Consider the following 27,667-nt stretch of genomic DNA (forward strand, 5'->3'; position numbering starts at 1 on the left):
TTTTGCAAAACAACTTTTGACTTGTTTTGTCATTCTCAAAAAAAAAAAAGCATGTCAAAATTACTTTAGTGAGGGACACTCAACCCAAATATCATTCACACACAATTATTTCATAATATTTTTTGTAAGTCTATCATCTCAAGTGTTTTCAGCACAAATTTTACCAAATGGCTAAAATTATGCTTAGACCATTGTTCTTTGATAAAAATGCTAGAAAATAATTCTCGCAAAGAACGTCGTTCTCAAAAAAGACTTGTTTGAATGACTAATAAACAAGCCTTTAAGGGAAAATACATGGTTCATGATATATCTTCATGAGATAACCCTTTATAGGTGTCTCTTTCTCTTTTATAGAGGAAATGGTTCCTAATTTTTGCTCTAACAACATTAAAAACGGATCTTAGTCTCTTGGTTTTCCTGCCAAAGTGTGTGTACTGTGTAGACGAGTTTGTGAGTACTAGCCTTTAAATGTTATTTTCAAGTAGTTGCCTTTGAAATGCATGTCATTGGGACTAGGTAGTTGTTTATTTTGGAGGTCTGGAGGCCATGGTCAACCCAGTCTATATAATAAGGGGGCATTCATATACCTCAAGGGAAAGTAAGTTTTCGTGCTATACAAGACAACAAATTAGCCGTGATTATTTCTCAACTCAATACTAGACAAAAATTAGCCATTTGCAACTGTGGCATGCTCCTCAGATATATTTGAGAGTATAGAACTTAAAGGTCGAAGAGAGGTACCGAGTGCCATTGCTTGATAACGATTTTTAAGGTGTATTTTAATGTAATTGGTTTTCAATTTCATACTAGAAAACAAAAACTCGTGGTAGAGGATTACGGCCTTTCTCCACCACCAATATGACGTTTTTTCTGTATTGTTTTCTTCCTTCCCCGCTTCCTCTTGGTTTCTATCTAGAATCTAGGAAAGAAGACATTCTTAAATTTCTTGATTGAGATGGATGACTCTAAGGGGAGACTACTCTATATAAGGAGGGCAAAGCTTACTTCTTACTCTCACCCTGTAGCCTTATCGACTCCTCTTTTCCAAGGAGACAAAGGCTAGCTATTACAGGCCATGGATCCTCAAATTAATCTATAGGGCTGCAAAGCTTGGTGACATTAAACTTTGATGTACCCAGGTCTCAATTCACATTAGCATTAGGTGATTAACTCATATTAATTATCTATTGAATCAAATGAAATACGCAACCTATAAACCCTAACCTAGTCAAGCCAACTGATCGTGTGATTTAACAAGAAATTGGAAGCAAGAAGAAGAAGAGACACAGGTGTTTGATGACGGAGTTCGGCTCTTGAGCCTACGTCTCCGGGACTCAGGATAGAGTCCAATCTACTATAGCTTGAGAGATTACAGATAAACAGGGAAAAATAAGGGTACAGAGATGACCGTATATGGCAGTAGTTGATGCTCAAATCAACATCGAGTCTTCCTCTTCATATGAGGAATGAAAGCCCTCTGGTATCGCCTCAAAGAACCAAACACAGAGTGAGATCAGAACATCAAGAACAACTTCAAGCCATCACCGAATCACTCAAGAACACCACCGAGTGATTCCCTTCCTTTGCCAAGCACTTTGCCTCAAAGTACCACAAGAATCAACCATCAAACGAAGGTAGAAGATGAAGAGCAGGAAGAAGAATAGCCATCTCCGAATCTCCAGAATCGCCAGAGCTCAAACCCCAAATCACAACACGAAACCCTCGACACTGTTTGCATACGTGAATGAAATAAACCAGCCCAACTATGCCTTATACAAACACATGAACCGGACGGTTCAATAACAAACCAGGTAAATACATGAAATACCCAGATTACCCCAACAATCTCCCCCTTAATCTGTAACTCTACACAACAACCATAGTAGACTGGGCTTCAACCGTCATCGTCCAAGTGTACCTGCACAAACAAAAGAAAAAGACCACAGTACAAAGCAAACAAAAAATATGCAAAGTACCTAGACATGCACTAAACATGCAACACTAAAGGACTCACAACAGGCACACCATGCAACAAATGCAACAGGTAGAGAAACCCTAATCATAACTCATAACTCATAACTCACTCATATAACTATGAAGAGCACACATACACATACCAGACAAATATCTCATAACTGAGACAAACAGAGAAAGAGTTATAAAAATTTGGACAGCATCTCCCCTAAAACTGCAACATATGCAAACTTAATAAACAAACACAAACATACCTGGACATCACCACACCATAGATAAATGAAAACAAGTATACAATCTCCACAAAAGATAATAACCCACCACATAGACTTACTCATGCCAACACAAGCATAATAAATATATGAATTAAAACAAGTAAGACTTTAAACAAGAGACTTGTATAAACTTCAAGAAATCCATGGTGATATCCAAAACCAACCTAGATTAACAGAACCTCACAACATCAACAGATGAACAACATGAATCCTGACATTTGACAATGTCAATACAGCCCATGAATCTACAAATACTTACAATATAAGCCAAGTCAAGTCTAAAACATATCACATGATACATAAGAGAACTTAACCAACTAGAGAAAAGAGATTTAAACAATTCAAATATATAAAACATAACAAGTAAGCATAAATCTCTCCCCCTTAACCAGTAGATCCCAAAACTTAGGAAATTCCTAACAAATCCATGTATTTTCATTTCAAATTCTGATTTTAAAACCTTCCCAAAGGAATACAAACATGCAATCAATATGTTAAACCACATAGATGCAGATATAAGACATAGAAATGAAATGAGAAACTAGAGGCAACTGTCAACCTAAAATGCAAATACAATGCAAAAAAAAAAACTCAACCATCAAGTCTTATATATCAATGCCAAGGGTATTCAAATGAAATCACAACAGAATTCATTAACAAGTCATATTTCCAAACTTAGTTGTTAAAATGCCTAAAGAAGTTGCAAATCTTTCTTTCTTCCACACTAAAGTAAAGAAAGACAACAAGTATCCAATTACCCATTAAAATAATGAAGAGAGTAACTCAGGATAGCAAACATTCTAATAGCCTTACATTTAACCAACAAGATGAAAATATTCTAAACAAACCCAAATAGGCAATAACACTCCTCAATCCATCACTGGCTTACTACCACTACTCAAACCAAGACCTCTTCACCCACTCACTACACATGACGGGTACAAGTCACCACTAGACACATCTAGGTCACCTAGAGTAGAAACCAAACCAGAGATAAAAGAAGTAAACTCAATAAGACTTGACAACTCTGACCAACAAGACCAGACTCAATGACCACATAAAAATATAACTGCAAACAAAACATAACCTAATCAATAAAACTGGTGCAAGTCATCTTACCAGACAACTCAATAAATCTGACAATAACTACTCCCAAATCAAAATCATACAAGCTGACAAACCATATCCCCTGAATCTCATGTGAACCCCAACCTGTGAGGACACACCCTCTTGACAACACCTATGTCAAGACCAGCACCAATGCTGAACTGGAGAACAAACATCTCCCCCTGGAGACCAACCTCTCCAAACACTTGACAACACTGTGTCAAAAAACTAGCACTCATGCTACACATGGAGACTATACCTCTCCAAACACCAGGGATACTTCTAATGCTATACCAAGTGAAATAGGAATCTTCATGTGTAACCAACTGTAATAAACAGTCTCAACACCACCTATTACCACTCTAGCATTACAAAAAACCAGTCAGACAAGTATACCAATGCCAATAAAAGCATCCATGAGAGTACAAAACAACAACAAATACATAACATGCCATCACTATCATAATTGGTCAAGAATTCTCACACAACAAGGTATATCTTAACCAATAGAAAAACAGGCATAAAACATGTTGTCTCAGATTTATGAAAAATAAACAACTTCCTTACACAAGCATATCACCTTAAAAATAAATAGACCACCTCCTTTTAACAAATGAACAAAATAGGATAAACCAAAGTGTGCACCCAATGGAAACCCAAACAACCAGGTCTTAAAACAAGGTTTATGCTAACACGAGAAAAGCACCTAGGTCATCAAAGGACCTCAAACATGTTTATTTCACCAGAATTAGGCACATTATTATTAGTTGTCTCATTTTCTTGCAGTTTTCTCTTATATGCAAAACAATCTTTCTTAAAGTGTCCTACTTTCTTACAAAAGAAGCATCTCTTGAGGTTTGCATCAGACTTGTTGTTCCCATTATTATTCTTATTGTTATTCTCATGACTTTCAAATACTTTTCCCTTCCCTTTGGGTCTCCTTTGTTTGTAAGAGCCTTTACCCTTAACAAACAGATTCTCCCCACTGCCCTTAGTCATACCAGAAGCCAATAGTTCAGACTCCCTATTCTTTAAGGCATCAATCAGTTGTTCTAGGGAAATGTTTTGACACGCATATTTGATTGAGTTCTTAACAACAAGATAATCATTATGAAATGAATTCAATAGGATAATAGACAAGTCCTGATTTTCCAATTTAGTCTTCTCCCCTGTATTAGCTAAGTCTTGAATCGGCTTCTTAAATATATCTAGGTTCTTGTCAAGGCTGATTGTAGGGTCCATCTTAAACCCATACAACCTCTCCTTCAAATAAATTTTGTTACCTAGATTCTTTTTCTGATAGATCTGCTCAAGCTTATTCCAAACTTTAATAGGAGTGTTGTCACCCTCATCAAGACACCTGATAACCCCATCTGTGATGTTCCAGAGCATGCAACCAATTGCATTCTCCATCACTTCAGTCCTCAAGACTGGATCAATACTTTCAAAGAAAGCATCCCGGGTCATCTATTGATCTTAGGAGTTTCTGTTGTGCCATTAAAGCCCTGACTTTCCTTTTCCAAATCCCAAAGTCCCCTGTCCCATCAAACTTCTCAATGTCTACCCTGGAACCCCCCCATAGGAGTATCCAAACTTAGGTAACTAGGACTCAACCCTAGACCTACTGCTCTAGTAGAGCCTGTGGTAACTACACTAACCACACTGGGAGGAGTGCCCTCCCCTGGTAGACCAAATCCCTTACTTAACTCCACTTTGAAGCAGATAAATCACACACAATCAGTATATATTGGAATTAAATCACAATACTGATATAAACAATTCTGAAAAAATATAATAAACAGAATTAATCAATCACAATTTTATTATCTACTCATATACATGTGTCAGCAGTATTTAATCAAACATTTATTAACTCAATAGGCCAATATAAACCAAATAAAGTGCCTAAGTTATCAATTGAGATCACTACTGCAGTCTTGTATAAAATTCTAGTAGAAATTATATAACCAGTGATCAATTAACAGTTAATAAAAAACAGAATAAATCTCATACATAGATTATCACAATTACAAAGTCAAAACAGGTCATAAAAATTAGAACCGAATACCTACTGGTAACATACAGGAGCAGCAGTAGTATATATGACCAACATATGACAGTAATCAACCTATATTCATATGAGATTAATTCAGCAAATTAATCTAATCAAAATCACCAATCCTCATATAGATTAACATTAGAAATGAACCAAAAAATTATCAGCAGACCAGAATGGTAAGCAGCAGAAGCAATAAATCAATCTATATTAACCAAAAACATAGGCTATCAATCTAACAGGTTAACACTTGCTGAAATTATATAAAAACCAGAATATATTACCAGCAGTAGAATCATCCGAATTATAATCGGCAAAGCGAGAGCATACACACAGTTATATAATCGAGAAAAAAAAAAATGATTCAATAATTTAACCTAAATTATCTATGAGATCATAAAACAATTAACATAATACTCATAGAGAAATTCTAAATTAGGTCTCCACCGAATCACCTAACCGAAACACCGGCTGTCTCAGACTAGCAGGGTAACCTCTGCTATGATGCCAATTTGATGTACCCAGGTCTCAATTCACATTAGCATTAGGTGATTAACTCATATTAATTATCTATTGAATCAAATGAAATACGCAACCTATAAACCCTAACCTAGTCAAGCCAACCGATCGTGTGATTTAACAAGAAATTGGAAGCAAGAAGAAGAAGAGACACAGGTGTTTGATGACGGAGTTCGGCTCTTGAGCCTACGTCTCCGGGACTCGGGATAGAGTCCAATCTACTATAGCTTGAGAGATTACAGATAAACAAGGGAAAAATAAGGGTACAGAGATGACCGTATATGGCAGTAGTTGATGCTCAAATCAACATCGAGTCTTCCTCTTCATATGAGGAATGAAAGCCCTCTGGTATCGCCTCAAAGAACCAAACACAGAGTGAGATCAGAACATCAAGAACAACTTCAAGCCATCACCGAATCACTCAAGAACACCACCGAGTGATTCCCTTCCTTTGCCAAGCACTTTGCCTCAAAGTACCACAAGAATCAACCATCAAACGAAGGTAGAAGATGAAGAGCAGGAAGAAGAATAGCCATCTCCGAATCTCCAGAATCGCCAGAGCTCAAACCCCAAATCACAACACGAAACCCTCGACGCTGTTTGCATACGTGAATGAAATAAACCAGCCCAACTATGCCTTATACAAACACATGAACCGGACGGTTCAATAACAAACCAGGTAAATACATGAAATACCCAGATTACCCCAACAAACTTCTTCAACAAATGATGGATGAAGATTCCAGCCACCTGCTGAGAGTAACTCCTCAAGAGAACAGAGTACTGCCCTTCACATTTCTGTGTGGTTTGGTAACACACTTTGTAAAGAAAGTGTATGCAATACTTCACCAAAACAATCCAAGTTTAGAAGGCGGTACCAACTACAGCAGAAGAAGCTTATCGCTTCTCACATTGGTGAACTCAGAAGGCGATACTGCCCTTCATTTAGCTGCAGAGCTGGTCACTCTTCCATAGCTGAATTTCTCATTGAAAAGATTCTTCCATGGCCTTCTCATCACCCTAACGTTGAAAGTGGAAATAACTCAGAACCTAAAAATCAAGATAGAGACCTTGCTTGTGAGAAATTAAGGATGAAAAACAAGAGCAAAAACAAACCCCTGCATGAAACTATTAGAATAAATGACTTTGTGATGGTGAAGAAGTTGATTAAGGCAGACCTTTGAATTAGGGCATCGCAACCATGATGCTGATGGGGAAGTGCAGACAAGGTTCCCTCGTACTTATGGTGTTATGTATTTCAAATAGAAGAATATACGTAAACGCTGCAAATAACAAGGGCGAGATAGCTACTGATATTTTTGGCGCCGCAACCAGTTGCGAAGCAATGAGATGGTTGACCCTTCTTCACTATGCCCAAGCCCACTCAGGGTTTTATGTTAGTACAATTTGGTTCTAATTTACCTGAATAGCAAACATATAGCGGTTCCTATTGAAATTTCATTTTCTTATTGCAGAATAAGCCTTATGGTTTAATGACTTATCACCTACGACAATGCTTTGGCATTAGAGGAGAGAAAAAATGGACTATAGGGTTGAATGAGGAGCGAGTACACTTTGATCTGAACCAACAGGAGAAAGTTGCAATAGCAGCAGCAGCAGAAAATGGGAAACTATTAACTGCGTTAAGGAAACGTAGCACTTGGAACCCATCAAATAGTAGCATCTCTTATTGCCACAGTGACATTTGCTGCGGTTTTTCAAATCCCTGGTGGATACGATAGCGGTGGAAGTCCTATACTTGTGAAGAACGAATATTTCCAAACAATTTCTATTTTACGATTGTTTTGCTGTATGCACATCAATGCTGTCTTCGATCACCTTCTTCATGGCCACAGTTGCTCAGAACTTTCTTTATCTTTACCTAATGAGTAGGTTGGGTACAATTTTCCTATTCGTGTCTCTGGTCAGCACTTCAACAACATTCATGGCGGGTCTCTGGGCATTATTACCTAATTGCAGTGAACCCTTGTAGTGATCAGTCAACCGATACCTATTCAGGCATTGAATCATCTGTTGTTGGTAAACAAAATACGAAAAATTTATCTCCCCATGCATACTCTCTATTTACTCTTTATCCATTCTCTAAAAAAATAAACTATGTTCTCTCCTTCTTCTCTAACATTTAAAAATGACCAAATTATCTTTTTTTTAAATCTCTTTATTTTAATGATACAAAAAGATGCTAACTCAAGTTATAATTTCATTTCATCATTATGTTAGAAAAATATATGCACCTTAACCTCGACCACAAAGGGTTGGTTTAGTTGACAAATACCAATGCCTTTGAGGATCTAGTCAAGGTGCACGTAAATTGGTCCAGGTGAACTTCATTCCAGAAAAAATGAAAAATAAATTTTTTTTTCTAATATAATTACATTTATTTTATCCAAGGAGTTTTATGTTTCTTTAAATTCATCCTCAAAACCAAAATTAGACTAAAAGCAATCGTTACAACTCAACCAACCTGTTTTTGTTACTGTTTTCAAAGGATAGTTACGTACGTTTGTTTTGATTCAGTTTCAGTTTTAGACCAGTAAACCATTTCTCTGAACCAGATCCAATACAGGAAGAAGAAAAAAAACATCCAATAAAAGAAAAGGTTATCATTGTAAAAAAAAAATTTGGTTAAGTCACCCATTTAAAGATTGAAGGCCTCTTAGATATATGAGGTCTGAATCCATAAATATATCAATTGTATCAGGCCATATCTAACGTACAAACCCCTCTAGTTTACGCATGCTTGCTATTATACCCATGGTGTTACCTTTTAATTTCTTCTAAACTTGTGCACCTGCTATTATTTTAGCCCAAATAAATGATGACATGGCTTAAGAGAATGTTGTTTTTAATCCCCAAACTAACTAGGATCATGTAAAATTATTTTTACAGGTATCCTGTTCTTTCTCCGATCATGAAACCAGTTTGAAGGAATTTTCATAAATCCTCAAACTGACTCAGGAGACAGAAGGAGGGATATAAGGGCACGCAGGGATGGGGGAGAGCAGTGGGCATGATTGGGTGAGTCAAGTTGAATTGTGTGATGCCAAAGGGGAGAGGGGGTGAGTATGGGAAATGTCAACAAGTGGACTTGATGTGGGGTTTGAGTGGGGAAGAAGGGTTAAAAACAGGTGGTAAATATGTGCTACTTGTTAGATAGACATTCATAAAGTAACCCAATTTCAGTCTTAAAAGATTAGGTATCCAAATTAAGTGTCTTCTGTTAAAGGTTGAACACTTCATATCCCTTTCTTTTTATTCTTTTCTTTTCTTTTTTTTCTTTTCTTTTTTCTCTCTATTTTTTATTTTTTATAATTCTTTTCTCTAGGAAGTTAAAAGAAACTGTTCTCCATAATATATTTTCAATATATGAGATCATAAAAAGGTGAAAAAAGAAAAAATTAAGCTAATCGTTAAGAGACAAGACAAGACAAGACAAGAAAATTGAAATTGGAAATATGGATGATATGTGAATTATGCATTTCACAAGTTACCCCAATTTAGCTTTTAAAAGATTAGAGGGAATCTTAATATCCTTTATTTCATGCACATTAGTTGTAGTTTAACCTTGGTTTTTTTCTAACTCTTTTCTTATGGATGTTACACATTAAGAATTTCTTTACTTCTTGAGACTTTTTTCCCAACATGTCATGAATAAGAATTGAACTTATCCAACCAATATAGTATTGAAATCAAGTGCACGGCTATATAAATTGCTTGTATGTGGGAAGTCTTAATTGTGGATTTGTCTCTTTTGCAATCAAGAAGATAATTAAGGCCATAGATTCTCAAGTTTACATGGTTACAAAACTTGGTAATATTGGATTTCTTAAAGAGGTGGTCATGAATGAAGAGTTTAATCAAACAACCTTTCATGTCTATGTGAGCTCTGGTCACATAGACTTTGTTCAAGAACTGTATGATGTGCTTCTCAAACACGATATACGTTTGGAGGACAACATGGAATACAGCAGCAGAAGCTTGTCGCTACTCTCATAGGCAAACTCAGAAGGTGATATTGCCCTTCATGCAGTCATCGGAGAAGGTCACATCTTCATAGTTAAATTTCTCATTAAAAAGATTATGCCTTGGCGTTGTGAGTCCAGTGACCATGACCTTGAAGCTGAAGATATTTCACTTGCTCGTGAGAGAATAAGGATGAGAAGTAAGAAGAAGTGGACAGCTTTGCATGACAAAGAAATGACGTTGAGATTGTGGAGGCACTGATTAAGGCAGACCCTCATTTGGGACATCCCAAGGGGCCCCACCCCAATTTCTGTTGTCAAAACCAATCAGTGGAGGTGAACTGTTTGGTCTTTTTCTTTCTTCATTTCATTAATTCTTTCTTATTACAGGTGGCACTTCCTTATTGGCTAGAATGAATTGGTCACAAGTTTTGACAATTTATTGATTCTAAATGGATTTGGGATCAGATTGTGCTCTCACACCCCATATTTAGTAGGAGGCCAACTTCTTCCCTAAATGGTTGCAATTGGAAAAAACCCATGAATAACACCAAAAGGATTTTTTGTTGTTGTAAGCAAGGTCCGACATGTCGGCCTGTGTTGCCATGTCGGAACCCTGGCGACACGACGACTCGGGCGACATGTCGCCAAAAGTCGGCCGACTTTTGGCAAGGGTTCGATGAAAAATTGAACCCTTGTTTCGAAGGGTATTTCAAGTCATTTTGACCTGAAATTTGACGTGTAACTTAATTTGAGGTCAATAAACACATTGGGAGTGTTATTTTGACCTAAAACATCACCTAACCTAAAGTTTATAATTGGCACATGTTCGACTATATGCGGGCAAAACTGGAAGTTTGGATAATTCATATAAACTAATGTAAATATGCAAAGAGAACACAAATACACAATTAGTAAACAGATGTACTAAAGTTTACAATTCATTATACAATTATGTTGAGTATGGCTCATGCTTCACATATTGTTGCCGACGGACACGGGGTCCCACATATAGCATATTTTGTTTTTCGTTTGTCGATATATATTAATTTTGTTTTTAATATATGTGTTTTTTATTCGCCATATATTGGAGCTTTTAGAGGCCCTATGTCACTTTGGCAAAAAACAAACGAAAAATCGGCAAAAAACAAACGAAAGGCTGTTATATATGGCAAATGTAGCGATAGATCGCCCATTTTTTGATGATATATCGACTTGTTGGCGATATATCGCCGACACAGGGCGATATGTCATCGATGTATGGTAAATATCGTGTCACTGGGAGGAGTCATGTCGCTCCCCAGCGACACAGCAATATATCTCCAACACAGTGAACCGTGGTTGTAAAAAACCCAAAAATAAAATGATTTCCAGTAAAAAATTTACATATACGGATCCCCCATGTTGACCAACACTGGTTGAGAGGTGTTAAGTTTGTTTATGAAATGATTAAATACCCCCATCCACCCACACCCACACCCAGTTACCACAACCTCCCCCCCCCCCCCCCCAAAAAAAAATGTCCGGTAAACCATTATTTTGAACTAGATCCCATACTAACCCCAATAAAGGATCCCATAAAAAAAGGGGTTATCCCTATAAATTTTGTGTTTTGGTGGGTCACCCATGTAATGATCAAAAACCTCTTAGATATATAAAATCCAAAAGGTTATATATATAATATATATACTCAAATTTGTTTTCACCTACTTACTATGTACCTATGGTGTGAATCTTTTCTTCTAAATTTATGCATCATCTCTTAGCCGGCCTTGGCCAATTAAATGATGATGTGGCTTAGTAGAATTTTTGTTTTTAACCCCAAACTCAATAGGGTCATGTAAAATTACATTTTCAGCTATCTTCTTCTTCTTGGGTCATGAAAATAGTTTGATGGAATTTCATAAATCCTCGGGAAACAAAAGGGTGGGCGGGGATAGGGGTGAGCAAAGGGTGGGGCTAGGGTGAGTCAGGTTGTGTAGTGTCAATTAAGGGAGATGATGATTATGGGAAACATCTACAAATAGGGTTGAGGTGGGAAAGAAGGGTTAAAAGGATGTGTGGCTAGAGGATATGTAGAAAAATAAAAATATGGAATATGTATTACTTGTTAAGTAGACATTCTAACCTAATTTAAGTTTTAAAAGGCTAGGTATCCAAAATGTCTTTTGTTAAAGGTTGAGCACCTCATATAACCCTTTCTTTTTTTTTTTCCTCGTGTAACTTTTTCTTTTTAAAATCTATTTTTTCAGGCAATTAAAAGAAATTGTTCTCCATAATATTTTTTTTCAACATATGCCTCTGATACATGAGACCATCAAAGAGTGAAAAAAAAAATAAAAATAAAAGAAAAAAGTTAAGCTAATGATTAACAACACAAGCAGAGTGAAACTAGAAATATGCATGATGTGTAAGTTATGCCTTTCACAAGTTAACCTTTAAAAGATTAGAAGGGAATCCAAATATCCTTTACTTCATGCACCTCATTTGTAGTTTACCTTCCTTTTTTCTTATGGATGGTCAATGTTAAGAATATCTTTTTCTTAAGATTCTTTTCCAACTTGTCACCAATATGAATTGAGCTTTTGTAATCGTCATAGTATTGAAACCAGACAGCTATATAAATTGCTTGCATGTAGGAAGCCTTAATTGTGGATTTGTCTCTTTTGTGATTAAGAAGAAAATTAAAGCCATGGATCCTCAAGTTTACAAGGCACAAAACTTGGTGATATCACACTTTTGAGAGAGGTAGTGGAGCAACATACTATTCGTCTATTGAAAGTAACTAGTCAATGAAACACATCGGCCTTGTTGGGTTTGATTAAAATAAGGAGAAGTTTTTGTCCCACGTCGGACAAGTAAGAAAAGAAGGCAACGATGAAACCCATAAAGCCTTTGGTTTTATTAATCCAAATTCATATCAATAAATGTTAAGCATTGTATTTGACTCTGGTTAATTTCCTTTGTTTATTTCATTGTTGGAGATGTAAGGTGTGAGTAATGTGTGTTAAACTGGGTGTATTACGAATGTGGGTTGTGAGAGAATGTTATCTATGTGGTTGTAAATTTGTTTTCACATAATGATATTTTCTCTAATTGTCTTTAAACAACAGCCGTGGTTTTTCCTTCAATTTGGAATTTTTCATGTAAATTCTTTGTGTGGTTATTTTTATTCTTCATAGTTGTGCATTCATTTCCAACAAATGGTATCAAAGCGAGATTTTGTGGATTATCGTTAGAGGTGTATGAAGATCCAAGAAAGAGAGGATTGATGCAAGGAGTACGAGGAAAGCTTTGATGGATTAATTGAAAATAAGATTATTTGGATTAGAGGTTGTCCATTTTTTTTTTTTTTCAATTGGTTGAATCGTTAAGGAAAGATGATAATATATATATATATATATATAAATATATATATAAAAGGGGCTAGAATATCAATTCTTAGATTGCATTTTTCACACAACGTGTGCGATGGAAAGTGTAAGTCGATGGATGATGAACTTTCGAGAAAGCTAAACAAGGAAGTTGCACCATAATTTTTTAGCACGTTATTCGACATGGACCGAAGAAAATTCTTAGAATTGGTTTATTCTAAGTGGAGATACTCTTTATGGTGGAGTATGACTGTTGGTGAAGATAGTAATAGCTAATATTATATTTGTTTTTAATCCAGGTAGAGATTGTTGGGTTTGGTTAAAAATAAGAAGAAGTTTTTGTCCCATATCGAACAAGTAAGTAATGAAAGCAACAATGAAACCCATATATAAGGACGTCCAAGCCTTTGGTTTTATTAATTCAAATCCATGTCAATACATGTTAAGCATTGTACTTGACTTTTGTTAGATTCTTTTGTTTCTTCTATTGTTTTGGAGATGTAAGGTATGACTCATATATATTAAATTGGGTGTATTAGGGATATGGGTTGTGAGAGAATTTTATCTATGTGATTGTAAAAAAATTTCACATAATGATATTTTCCCTAGTTATTTTTTGACAATAGCTATGGTTTTACCCCAATTTGGGGTTATTCACATAAATTATTTTGTGTGGTTATTTTTCTTCTTCATAACTTGTGCATCCGTTCCCAACAAATGGTATCAGAGTGAGGTTTAGGGGATTATTGGCGAAGATGTGCGAATATCCAAGAAAGCAAGGATTGATGCAAAGAGTACAAGGAAGACTTTGATGGATTAATCGAAAGTATGATTATCTGAATTAGATATCATGTAATTTTTTTTCTATTTGCAATTGTTTGAATTGTTAAGAAAATGTGATCAAAAAAAAAAAAAGAAGAAGAAAGGGTTAGACGATTGGTTCTTAGGTCGTATTTTCACATGAGCATTAGTTTGACATTGATGCTAGGTGTGTGATGGAAATTGGATGTCGATGGTTAATGAACTTCCAAGAAATCCAAAAAAGGAAGTTGCACCCAAGGTGCGAACTTTCGGCAAAAATCGCCGGTTCGCACCTTGGCGAAATTGGCGAATCGGCGAACTTTCGGCGAAAGTTCGCTGATATTTCTCAATTATCGACCCTTGGGCCTTGGCGCCCATAGAGGTATTCAGACTTTAAAAAAAATGTTTCAAAAGTCTCCACGTACCATGCTTCAGTCTTATCTTAAGTCTCAAAAGTGAATTCGTGTCCATTAAGTAATTGTGTTGTCAGGTCGCCTGACTCAAGGTGAGAAATATCATCATTTGTATTGAAATTATGCATAAAAAACCTTAAAATATTGCTTGCGATTTCAAGTTGAACGTTGATACTCTCTGCAACTATGCAAAAATCCAGAACGACGAACGGTGAATACTCTCTGCAACTATGCAAAAATTCAAAATGGTGAATAGTGAGTGTTGTTTGCATAGAGCTCGACCCTAAGGATATCTGCAGAGGTGATTTCAGATCATATCAGATCGTCAAACTCATTTTCCTTTCTTTACCAGTTTGTTGATGAGTGAAGATCGTTTATACTTAGCCATTGGAACGGTGCATCGATTTAACCAAATTGTCTTTTTGTACATTCTTAGTCGAATTAGCATAATCCTCATTCAGTACTTTGAATTCCATCCTCAAACACGCTGCTGCAACACCCATTCCACCCCATTTACAATGGCAACGGCAACCACCACAAACAGAGAAACGAAGGAGTAAAAATTTGGATTAATAGAAAATTCCGGCGATTTGGGTTGAAGTGTCGGCGAAAATCGCCTATATTTCGCTAGTTCACCGGTAAATCGACAATTTAACGGCGATTTCTGGCGACTTTTGACATATGTCGCTTTCGCCCATTGTTATATTTCGCCCCTCCCCGAATTTCGGCGAAACAATGTTCCGTGGTTGCACCATAATCTTTCAGCAAATTATTCGATATGGGCTGAAGAAAATTCTTAGAATTTGTTTATTCTTAATGGAAATACTCTTTATAGTGGAGTATGACTATTGGTGAAAAAAGTGATAGTTGATACTATATTTATTTTTAATAGGTAGAGATTGTTGGATTTGATTAAAAATAAGGAAAAGTTTTTGTCCCACATCAGACAAGTAGAAAAAGAAAGCAAGGATGAAACCTATATATAAGGAGGTCCAAGCCTTTGGTTTTATTAATGCAAATCCATATAAATACATGTTAAGCATTGTATTTGACTTTGGTTAAATTCCTTTGTTTCTTCTATTTGTTTTGGAGATGTAAGGTGTAAGTCATGTATGCTAAAATGTGTGTAGTAGGGATGTGGAATGTGAGAGAGTGTTATCTATGTGATTGTGAAAATTTTTCTATGTGGTGATATTTTTTCTGGTTGTCATTTGACAACAGCCGTGATTTTCCATGTAAATTTTTAATATGGTTGTTTTTCTTCTTCATAATTGTGCATCCATTCCCAACACACTTCACATCTCTGAGGCTTGATCACTTAGACTTCGTTGACGAAGTGTATTCTGCACTTCTCACACACAATACAAGTTTTGAAGGCAACATCAAATACAGCTGAGACCTATCGCTTCTCAAACAAGTGAACTTGGTAGGTGAATATTGTCCTTCATGTAGCCATCAGGCAAAGCAACAACTCCATAGCTAAATTTCTCGTTGAAAAAAATAGGCCTTGGGGTTGTGTGTCCAATGACCATGACCTTGAAGCTACAAATATTTCACTTTCTTATGGGACAATTAGGATGAGAAACAATAACAAGAACACAACTCTCCATGAAGTTGTTTGAAAAAATGATGTTAAGATAGTGGAGGCTCTAATTGAGGCAGACCCTCATTTGGGGCATCCTAGCTATGATGCTAATAAAGATGGTGGGGAGTCTTCACTTACCTGGCTGCTAGAGATGGGCGTTTGGATATTATCAACAAAATCTTGGGACATCTATAGCTCACAATGGATCGGAAGGTCAAACGACTTTCATGTGGCTGTCGTTAAGGAGAGGCTAGGTATTGTTCTTTCTTCTTGGTTAGCAACAAATTAAAATTGATTACTCCTCGATGTTAGGTTTAATTTCTTTCTCTATCTTCAAAAAAATAAATGTCAGATGTAGTGGAAGCACTCATAGAAAAGAAAAGAGACCTATTTTATAGCATAGATGAAAATGGAAGGACCACTCTTCACTATGCAATGGCATCCAAAGAAGGCCAAAAAATAGCGATATTCTTGCTTAGTAGCGATACTTTTGTTGTGTATCAATGGAATACAGAAGGTCTCTCAGCACTTCATATCGGTGCTCTTAAGTCAACCACTAGTGGATTTCAAGAGCTCATCAAAAGATGTCTAGATTCCTTGTAGTTCCTAGACAAGATGAAGCATCGCACTGTTCTACATTTCACCGTGATGAGTAAATCCAATTTATCATCAAGAAATTAGAGTTTAAGGAACTTGTGAATCAAGTAGATGAAGATGGGAACACTCCACTCCACATTGTAGCCAAACAAGGCTTTTTTAGGGTTGTGGACTATTTTGTTTCATATGGAAGAGAACCTATAGTTGGCATAAATGCAACGAACAACAATAGTCGGGTCGACCCAATTCGTGAAGTCAACCCTACTAAAAAGGTGAGATTTTTAATAAAAATCTAATAATTGTTCTCTGTTGGTTTGTTTGGTTGCAAGGGGAATTTAAGGAAAGGAAAATTCTCATACTTAAAATAAAAACTTTCAGTATCATTTGTATTTATTATTTTACACAACTAAATGACTAACTCCAAATCTTTCCATATTTGGTCATCAATTTTCACTTTATTTGTACCTAGTTCCTCGATTTTAACAAATAAATAAAGATTATTTTTACTAAATATGGTATGAAATTTATATACCTTATAAAATTACATGGGGTCATGATTACAAAATTTTCTTTCTTTATTTAAAATAATTTCAACTCCCTTCCCTTTGCTTCCCACGCATGCAAATTGATTTGTTAAGTAATTACTTGTAAAAGTTTTCCTTAGTAGATGTTGCAGCACGTTCTACAGTACTAGATGTCACAATTTAAAACTTTCAGGCACCTTGCCTTCTGGATGAGGAATCTTCCTCATCTTCAAAAACAACAAAGAGTAGTCAGAAGAGAAGAAGAATGGATTATAGGCAGTGGCGGAGCCACGTTGGGACCGGAGGGGGCCATGGCCCCCCGTTTTGAAATTGGAAATATTGTTGTTTTTTTCCTTATTTCTCTATCTTTAAATGTGAAATACCACTATTTGGCCCCCTCCAAAAATTAAAAGTAAAAATTTAAGATAAAGATGATGGGTACAAATGTCATTCATAATCTCTATCTAATGGTTATCATTCAATCCCTAATTTTAAGGATTAAAATGTTAAATTCTAATTAAAAACTAACTCACGATCCATGAATTTCTCCTTATATTTCTCTCCTATTTTCATTTCTATTTATTCTCTCTTGTTTCCTCTTTTTTCCTATTTTTCTCTTTTTTTATCCCGTCTCCAATATTGGTAGTTGCCTTTGGTTTTCCTAATCTTCTCCATTCGGTTTCCTCTCTCTTTCTCAAATTATTCATTTTTCTCTCACACTCACACTCACACGAATTTTTTATTAATTTACCTAATTTTTAATATCGACTCTATATTAAAATATAATAATATATTCTGAGATGGAACCTCGTGGGTCCCACATTGGCCCACTTACATTCGGCCCCCCTCCATGTTCAATCCTGGCTGATTATAGGAGGACCTTACAAGGAGCAAATAGTAAATGAACAAGATAAAAAGAAAAAGAGGCATAAACAGAAGAGCAAAAGAAAATAGTGAAGAACCTCCAATTTATAGCGTCTCTTATTGTCATACCCAAGCTTCATCTTGGTCATGGAAAGATCACCCAAGTTTAGGTCCATATGCAGTGACAATTGCCCTATGAAGGCTCGCTTTTGCTATAGCTTTGTTGGGTTCCCTTAACCAAGCCACTGCTTATGAGTCACCGGCTCATTCTTCAATAAGCATGCGATCAGAGCCCTGGTCTCTTCCCATTGCTTTGGAGCTTGCGGGGAGGACTCAATCATTATTCGTTCGCTGGAATCACAAATTAAAATTTTGGCATATAGGGATCCCATAAAACCTTCCTTTGGAAGAATGGGCCAAGACCGGATCATTTCTCAAGAACAATAGCAAAGGGCCTTGATACTACCACTTGGATCTGAAACCTACATATTGACTCTCACAATTTCAGCCATACTAGCGATTTGGAGGAGATCTCCGGAAAAGTATTTAGTGCAACCTTTGCAGAAATTTTTAAGTCCCCAGTGGATACATAGTAATGATGGAAAGCCTATACTCCTAAACAAGAAACGTTTCCAAATATTTATAGTCTTCAATTATTTGGCTATGTGTACATCAATTGTGTCTTTGATCCTCTTCATCCTTGCCTCAATTCCCAGGCTCCCTGCTTATCTTGCTCCAATAGATCTCTTGATCATATCCCTTATCACCATTACAATAGCATTCATGGAGGGTTTCATGGCAGTCTTACCTCATTGTTGTGAATTCCTTTGTTTCTCCCATCAATCAACCACAACCTTTTCAACCATTGCACTATTTGTAATTATTTTTGTGTAATTAACTTATTTGGTTCTGGATTTGATGATTTGTTGGCATTATTTCTTTGTCAAGAAGCAAACCTTAACAATCTCTATTTTTCAGTCATATGGTTGATGACTGTATTGTATTTTTTCTTTACCAATGTGCCAACCTTCTTGGATTCTCCATGACTGTATTTTTTGGTGGAAAAGTAAATTTATTGATTTGGAAGATAACCATGGAGCAGTTTACATCTAAGGAATCAAAAGCAAAATCCAGGGTAAAAAGGGGGGGGGGGGGAGGAATGATGATAGACAAACCAATCATGGGTTACAGCTGTGGATTTAGCCAGTTTTTCAGCTACGAAGTTTGCTTCTCAAAGCACATAAGAAAATCAACATTCAGAGAAAGATGTGCCCAACATGAGGATGTCATGGACTAAATGGGAGATTTTCCAACTTGTGGCGAGACGATTAGTTGGTGATAGAAGTCACAAGAGCTTGATTATCACTCTCAACATGGACACGGGAGATCCGAAAGTTGAGTGCTAAAGAAAGTCCTCTTCGAATGGCTTGAGCTTCAGAAATTAGAGCCTTGGCACCCCATTCCCAATCCAAGGCAAAGATCACCTGGTGATTATGGTCTCTGCTTGAGCTTATAAATTTACCTCCAAACGTAGCAATACATTACCGAGGTTTTGTTTCTTTCTGAGTGAAGATGTATTTTAAACTTTTGCAGTTAATATAAACCTCATACTTTTCTCCATAAAGGTAATTCTTCCATATCTTAAAGGAGAAAATAACTACAGCTAACTCCAAACCATGAGTTGGGTAATTTTGTTCATGGGGTTTCAATTGTCTTGAAGCATAAGCTATCACTTCCCCATATTGCATCAAAACACACCCTAGGCCATCCTTGGCAACCATGCCTTAACAATTTCCTAGCCTGCAAAGCTAAAATCATCTTTGATGTTGGGGATCTAACTTCATTTCCAAGAGTTTAATCCCAGTTCATTGAGGGTCTCAACACTATCATTCTCTCAAAGCACAAAAGATTGACAAGATCAACAAGTAGCCAATCCATCCCTAAGATGATGTCAAAGTCTTTTAGATCAGGATCATTAGGTTTGTAGTTAAGTTCCTTTCTCCAAAATCCAACTCACATGATTCTATCATCTCGCTAGTCTCCATAATGCCACTAGATGGCATAGTCACACACAACTAGTTGTTTTAACAATCTAGAGTTCAATCTAGTCTCATCACAAGTTCTTGAGATATAAAAGAATGAGTCGATCTAGAATCAAACAATGCAAATGCAAGCATACCATATACTTCTAGCATACTTGACAAAGCATACTTCGAAATATTTCCAATTCAGACAAAAATCTCAGCCTTCTTGTATTAACCATCTCCTAGTCACCAAACAGAGATTTATTAATGCATGAACCTCAATTCCTTCTTTGATTCAAAATCATCAATATACTTCAATTTAATAGTCAAAGACTCCAATCACCATATACAATTTTTCTACATTTATTCAAATCCATCTTAACTATCCTTTATACACTTTTTATATGGTTCAATTTGGTCTTGTTCACATTAGTTGTATCAACCTCAAATCAAAACAATCGACTTCAGCTCAATCTAGTCCCTCCCTTTTGATTTATTCCTAATTCCTATGCCATCAGTTAATCAAATCTACAGAACCTAAAACTGTGTTCTGATACAAACTTTTGTCATGCCCCCATTTACTAGGGTCAGGTGGGGCCCATGGAACCTAAGTGCTACTGGGAAACATGGCAGTTGTTCTCTTTTTACCTCATTTTAGAACTAATGGAGACCATTATTACTATGCAATAGTGTTAGCAAATTAAAAGAGTTGGTAAGTACAAACTTCAAATTATTTGATAGCAATTATTATAATATAATTATATAAAACCATAGTCTTCAATATTACAGTATCATCTAAACATGACATTTCTACTATCTTATGCAAAAACCTCAAAAGTGTAAACATCCTCATTGCATTGAAATAAGCTGGACTACCGAATTCTAATAGGAACATATCATGCAAATAAAAGCTATCACATATGCCAAAATAAAAGCTGTCACATATGCCAACACAAAACATTTCCTTTGCAAAAAATACATGTTATTGGAAAATATATGCAATATATCTCTTTTCAAAACCTTTCACATATTTTCATTTATGCATCTCTAGCATTTATAGTCTTAAGCCTAGGAAAATCTAGAAGATGTACATTTCTTTTTACCACAAAAGTGGGTTTTCTCTCTTTATTGCAAAAGTGGCCTCTTTCTCTTACCACCGAAGTGGTTTCATTCTTTGGGCACAAGGCCATGTGCTTCATTTTACTCTAGCCACAAGGGTTGTGCTCGTCAGCACTTTGTCTTTTATTTTGTTTTGATCTTACATTTAAAATTTACATTTAACCATTTAAAATGGAAAAATAATAATATCACATAAATAAATCCGTTGAATTACAAACTCATAGCCAAATCCTAAAACACATGTAGGTACGCAATCATAAACAAATATGTAATCATACACAAAATATGCAGATCAATCTAGCACATGGTATGCCAAGAATCAATGGAGAGCATGCTATGTGAATCAATCAGGGAATAGTACGCAAATCAATCGGGGCATTGTATGTGAATCAATTAGGGGCATAGTATGCGAATCAATCAAGCGCATAGTATCTAAACCAATCAGTCGCATAGTATGTGAATCAATTAGAGGCAAATCAATTAGGTGCATAGTATGCAAGTCAATCAGAAGCATAATATGTGAGTCAATCAAAGGCATGACATGCAAGCCAATCTAGCACATAGTATGTATACCAATCAAACACACAATATGCGAATAAAATCAGATGCATAGTATGTGAATAAGATCAGACATATAGTGATATGGATAAAATATTACCGAACCCGGCTGAACCACGGTTGGAAAAATTTGTACCGAACCGAGATACCTTTAGTTCAATCTTCGACACCAATCGAATACGGCTCAACCACCTTTGGGTCATAGATCCCGGTTAGCAACTGCCATGGCATGGTTGGGACCGGTTCTTGGTTTAAACCATCAGTTGCGTGAGGATGACTGACTCTATAGTTATAGACATAGACGTGACCCCGAAGCGTTCGGGATACGTCATTGACTTAAAGATGGTTGCCGCTACTCTAAGGAGTGGAAAATCATGTTAAACATGGAAACTACCACTGATGCAGGGGCAAGATTGTGCCTTGAGAGGAAACTGCTTTCACCCCCGAGAAAAGGGGTAAAACCTTACAATTGGATGGCCACCAAGAAGGATTGATCATGAACGAATCCACCAACCTAGAACAAGAGGTAAACCCCCTATATAAACTAAAGGGTCACACAAAGCAGAGTTATCTGAATCGTTTCCCTCACTATCGTATTCAATTTTTGCTCTGCAACTAGCTAGAGCTTTGTGATCAATTCCATAACTAACTTAGCCTTCGGAGGTGGCCTCCCGACCCCACGGTCGGTGTCACATCCCCCAGCCGGTACCCTAACTGGCATACCCAGGAGTGTGATCCACAGCCCCGAAGATCAAGTGTCGAAGAAATCATCCTCCCACATATACAATAACATAATCATAAACAGGATTAATCAAGGTTTAAATATTATAAACAAAGATTCAAATCAAAATGAATACAATATAATCGAGTGCGGATACCCAAATATCCGAGTATCAAAGTGGGCGGAAACTCACTCCACAATCGCGACGTAGTTGTGTCTAGGTTACAACTAAATCAAAGGAAATATTAAAAATAAACTAAACTTAAGAGTCTTCTATCCTATAGATGAATTCTTCAAAATAGTGGACTTCATCAATCCAACTGAGATGTTCCAATTCCATGTTGCCTCTAATCGTAGTCGGTGATCGCTTGGGGATCATCGAGTAATCTTGATTGTCGCCAACACCTTGCGTGTGTCTTCATCGGCTTGTGCTTCATTGTATTGTTCTTCATAGTAGTCGGTTCTGTAGAATAGTCTAACAAGAGAATGTACAAAGGTAGTTTAGAAACTCTAAGGTGTTATCATAACAACATAATAACATGTGGCGACATAACAAGTGCAATGCAATATGACGATATGTGATCGTGTGCTAACAATCAATAAATCCTATACTAATCTAGGCGGTCGGGTCACTGGGGAACTAAGGCTAGTCACTGATTGAATTCAATAAAACTAAATTTAAACTAAATCTACTAACTAATGTAAAAACGTTAACTATGAATATGTGAAGATCTTTGGGATTTCGAATCCCCAATGCTTTTCTTTAACCGATATAACTCTACACTTCAAAGCAAATTAGGGATGGTCTTCCTAGGTATGCCCTATCTTGAAGACTATCGTCCTTCGGGGCTTGGACGCTTGTTCGTGAGCTATAGACATCTTTGGCCAAACTCAAACACAATCAACTAGAAGAGATAGAACAATCAAATTAATGAATAGCATGGTTCATCTACATCCCAAGAAGAACTAGTGTTTCTTTACAGTTCATGAAAATAGATAACATGGGGGAGAGAGAAGAGAGAGAGAGAGAGAGAGAGAGAGAGAGAGGTGGTCTTCTTCTTTAGCAATGAGAGAGATGAGAGCTACATTCACCGTCTTCTTTTATGTGGTTGGCTTCTCTTTTATGTCTCCCGCACACAATGAATCCCCTCTCTTTACCAGCCGATTTGACATTTATTCTTTCGGATTTTGGAAAAACTCAAACCGGAAAGTTGTAGATATTTTCAATATCGTTCCATAGCATCTTGAATCACTGCAATCCAATATTGTACAAGAGAGATATGCCCAAAATACTGAAGGTAGGTCTGTTTACCCGATTTTCAGATTTATTACCAATTTTTTTCCTTAGACCTCCACCTGTTTCCAATTTGGCTAAGATCTCACTTTTCATGATTTCTTGGGCAGCAAGATTGAATGCCATGATTTAAAATCCACCAATATCTAATATATTTGCCAACTTTACTCCCTATTATCTCTAATATCCAAAATCACCTTATTCCTGAAAAATACACAAAAATACTCAATTAGCTCTCTTTAATTAAATAAGTATGGGGAATTAAATCAAATAAATAATGGTAAATGCATGTTTATCATAATGTATGTATGCATCTAAACTCTATGTATGCTGGTCTCTATTGGCAGACATGCTTTAAGTCATAGCACCATACTTCTTTGGGTAGGTCACGCATACGGCTCCTGTTGGTAGTGGGTCCGGCATCCCTCGGGACAATCCATGGCTGGGGGTTAAGTCACCTCTCTCTCACATCACCATTTGGTCTAAGTACTGGCGCATGTCAGAGTAAAGCCTAGCCCAATGCTAGTCATCTACTCAGTTACATCAACTCAGGTCCAGATACTTCCATTCCTGGCCCCGGGCGATCCTTTCCGGTATCCTTTCCACTAGAGTCCTATTAGTCACGGACTACGGACTCATCAACCCTACTCTCACGGGTCATTTCACCGGTCTTGAGCGCCCATGAGCCCAAGTTTAGCCATATGCAACCCTCCGATAAATGGCCCCCACAATATGATTCCCGTCCTCTCACGGATCATTTCACCGGTCTTGAGTGCCCGTGAATCACATTGCTACCACGGGTCGTTCGGTCTCAATACCCTTCCAATTTGGGTCTGATATAACAGGGACATCCTAGCCAAACACCGCTGACAGCCCTGGTATGACAACCAATGATTCGGAGCGTCGATGGGCATCTTCGGAGAACATCCCTACTATTCCCTCCGTGTCCAAGGATAGAGTGTCAAGGACACTTCCCAATCTCAAACCATACCTAGTCAAGCACATTCTCAGATCAGTCATGTCATACACAACCAACAATTCATCATATAAAAGAGAATGTAAAAGCATAAGCTAATCGTTAAACAATATAGAAATAGCAATTCATATAAGCTTAAATAATAGAAAGACATAGTGAAATGCTCTGTAGTTCGGTAGTACATCGAGTACAAAATATAGACACAAACTCATAGTTTCATAAGGTAGAAACCAAAGAGTATGCGATATATGTAATTAAGGAATAACTGTCCTTACCTTAAAACTTGCAAAGGAATCTTAGGGAATCAAGTAAGACCTTGACTAAACCTGAGAAGAAAGTCTTAAACAAGTGTATACAACATGTTAGGAAAGATACCGAGAAGGAAAGATATCAAAACAATCAAAAGAGACCAAGAATGAGGTTGCTGTACTCATTGGTCGATTGGATTGGTCTACTGCCCCAGTTGACCAATGAGTCGACCAACCGAGACAGTGGCCTTCAAGAATCAGAATTTTTTGAATATGAAACCGAATTTGGTGGTTCAGAAGGGTACAAAATCAGGGGGAAACTATAATGGCAGCATACTAGTATATAGAGGGCATCAAACCACTAATTGAATCAAGTTTCCAAGTTACAAATTAGGAACCAAAAGTTTACCCTAATTAGGTTAATCATGGATCATGAAGAAAGCATGGTATGATCAAGGATAAAGAACTAGAGGATGATAAGTTACAAATCTTGTAAAGAAAACACATTGATTGGATATTAACCTGATCAAAATATGGGTTCTTGATTTGTCTCAAGAAACTAGGGTTTCAACCTTTATGGCTCCCATGAAAAGGTTGTGATCACAGGATGAAAGGGAATTAATGATTGGCCAATAACAACAAGAAAACCATAGAAAGATCAAATTTAGATTAACATAAATATTACCCATGAGGTTTCCCTCGTATGGGAGGTTACCAAAGGTTTCCAGAAAGATCATACAAGGGTTAGGGTTTCAAGGGTTAATTCGACTAGGGTTGAGATCATGACAATGATCATAAATCTCAAAGAATAGAATGAGATCATGGAATAGATGGTTGCAAGAATGCAGCATCTTCTTCTTGATCTCAATCAAGAACAATATTAAAGAAAAGAAATTCAGAGATGTAGAAGAAAAAGAGAGCATAGACATACCTTTGATGCAGGAGGATGAAGATTACTTGAGTTCTTGCGAGATATCAACCAAGGATGCAAGGGAATTGATTAGAATGGAGTTCTAACTCGTTCCAGAGGCTTAGGAGGCAGATGAGGCGGAGTAATCCCAAGATTTAGACTTAAATAGAGTATCCACGACCTAATTAGCAAAAACAGAACCAATTGGTCAAAGACCTGAACCGTCGACCAATGAGTCGACCAATCAAGACAGCAAGACCAAAACAGGGAATTGAAGGCTCAGATCAAGTCCAAACATAACGGGGTTTTGCACACACCTAAAGTGACTTATCTAGTAGGTAGAAATACCTTTGAACCAATACAGAGAGCACTCCAAGTCCATCAACTAATCTGATCTTCAACAGGATGCAGTTTCCATAAATGGAACACTGACATCAACACTCATGGATTTCAATCCAGCCACCAAGTCTTCTACTGAAATGGCCCAAAACTGACTTCTTGCCTTACTTCGGGTTGTCGGACCTACAAACAACAGGGTTTCCGGGTCAAGGTTAGGGCTAGGTTTCACAGTCGGGCCACGTCTAACACTGTTTTGCAAGTGATTCCTCAAGGATCTCAAGGCTAAGCAAATTTTGGAAGCATCATTTGGCGTTGTCTATGGGAAAAGCTTCAAAAAGCCATGGTTACCAGACAACAACTTTAAGGAACCAAGGCGTTCTTCCACCTCCTCCTTGGGGAGGAGATCCACCTCCAGTAGGAGACGATCCTCCTGAAGGAAGTCATGCTCATAATGAAGAAGTCCATGCAGGTGAATGGCTGGTTGGAGGTAAACAACCAAACAACCTTCAAGAAAAAATGAATCAAATGCAGATTCAATTTCTGGAGATGGAACAAATGCTTCGTACAATGGCTAGGAGCTCCCTAGAGATCTCAATCTTCATGATTGAGAGGAGGCCGAGGATCGAACGCGAAGAACAGGGTTACGACTTTCCCCAGTTCGAGGACATTCTCCCCAAAGACATAAGCAGTAAACCGAGGGCCAGAATCTCAGGCAGAATCCCCGAGATCAGGAAGGATGATTATGAGCTAGAAGAGTTGGGGAGTTACCCAGAAGAAACGAATGTGACTATGGTTCGGCGTGGGAAAGCCAAATTGGGACTCTCACCAGACGAGAACGAGGGGTATGCACAAATGCCCCAACCTCTCAACGTTCGAGTAGAGACAACATTTGGTCGGACGATACTCGGGTGGTACACATTGATCAAGAGCTGGAGGATATCAATCAGAAATTGGGGCAACTCACAAGAGGAAGGACTCCATCATCAAGAAGACACCATTTGTTAACACCATTGCTAGGTACGAGTTCCCCCATAATTTCAAACTCCCAATGTTCTCCCCTTTCGACGGTTTGGGAGATCCAATTGCCCATGTAAGTTACTACCTACAGACCATGGTTGTTGTTGGTAATTCGAACGAAATAATGTGAAGCATATTTGGGTCATCACTCACTAGAGTAGCACAAAAGTGGTTTTAAAGAATTGGCTCAAAAGTTCATCGGTCATTTCCAAAGTGGAATACAGACCAAGAAAACCGAGGAGACATTGTTCATTGTAAAGCAAGGAAGGAACGAGTCGATTTGAGATTACTTGTAGAGGTTCAACAAAGCTACAATGGAGATCAAGAACTTGGATGAACGAGTAACCAAGACTGCTCTTTTCATGGGCCTCACCAACAAAAAACTCTTG

Source organism: Hakea prostrata, chromosome 4 (assembly GCF_041222555.1).
Source record: "Hakea prostrata isolate BN-2017 chromosome 4, UWA_Hpros_2, whole genome shotgun sequence".
Taxonomy (NCBI): Eukaryota; Viridiplantae; Streptophyta; class Magnoliopsida; order Proteales; family Proteaceae; genus Hakea; species Hakea prostrata.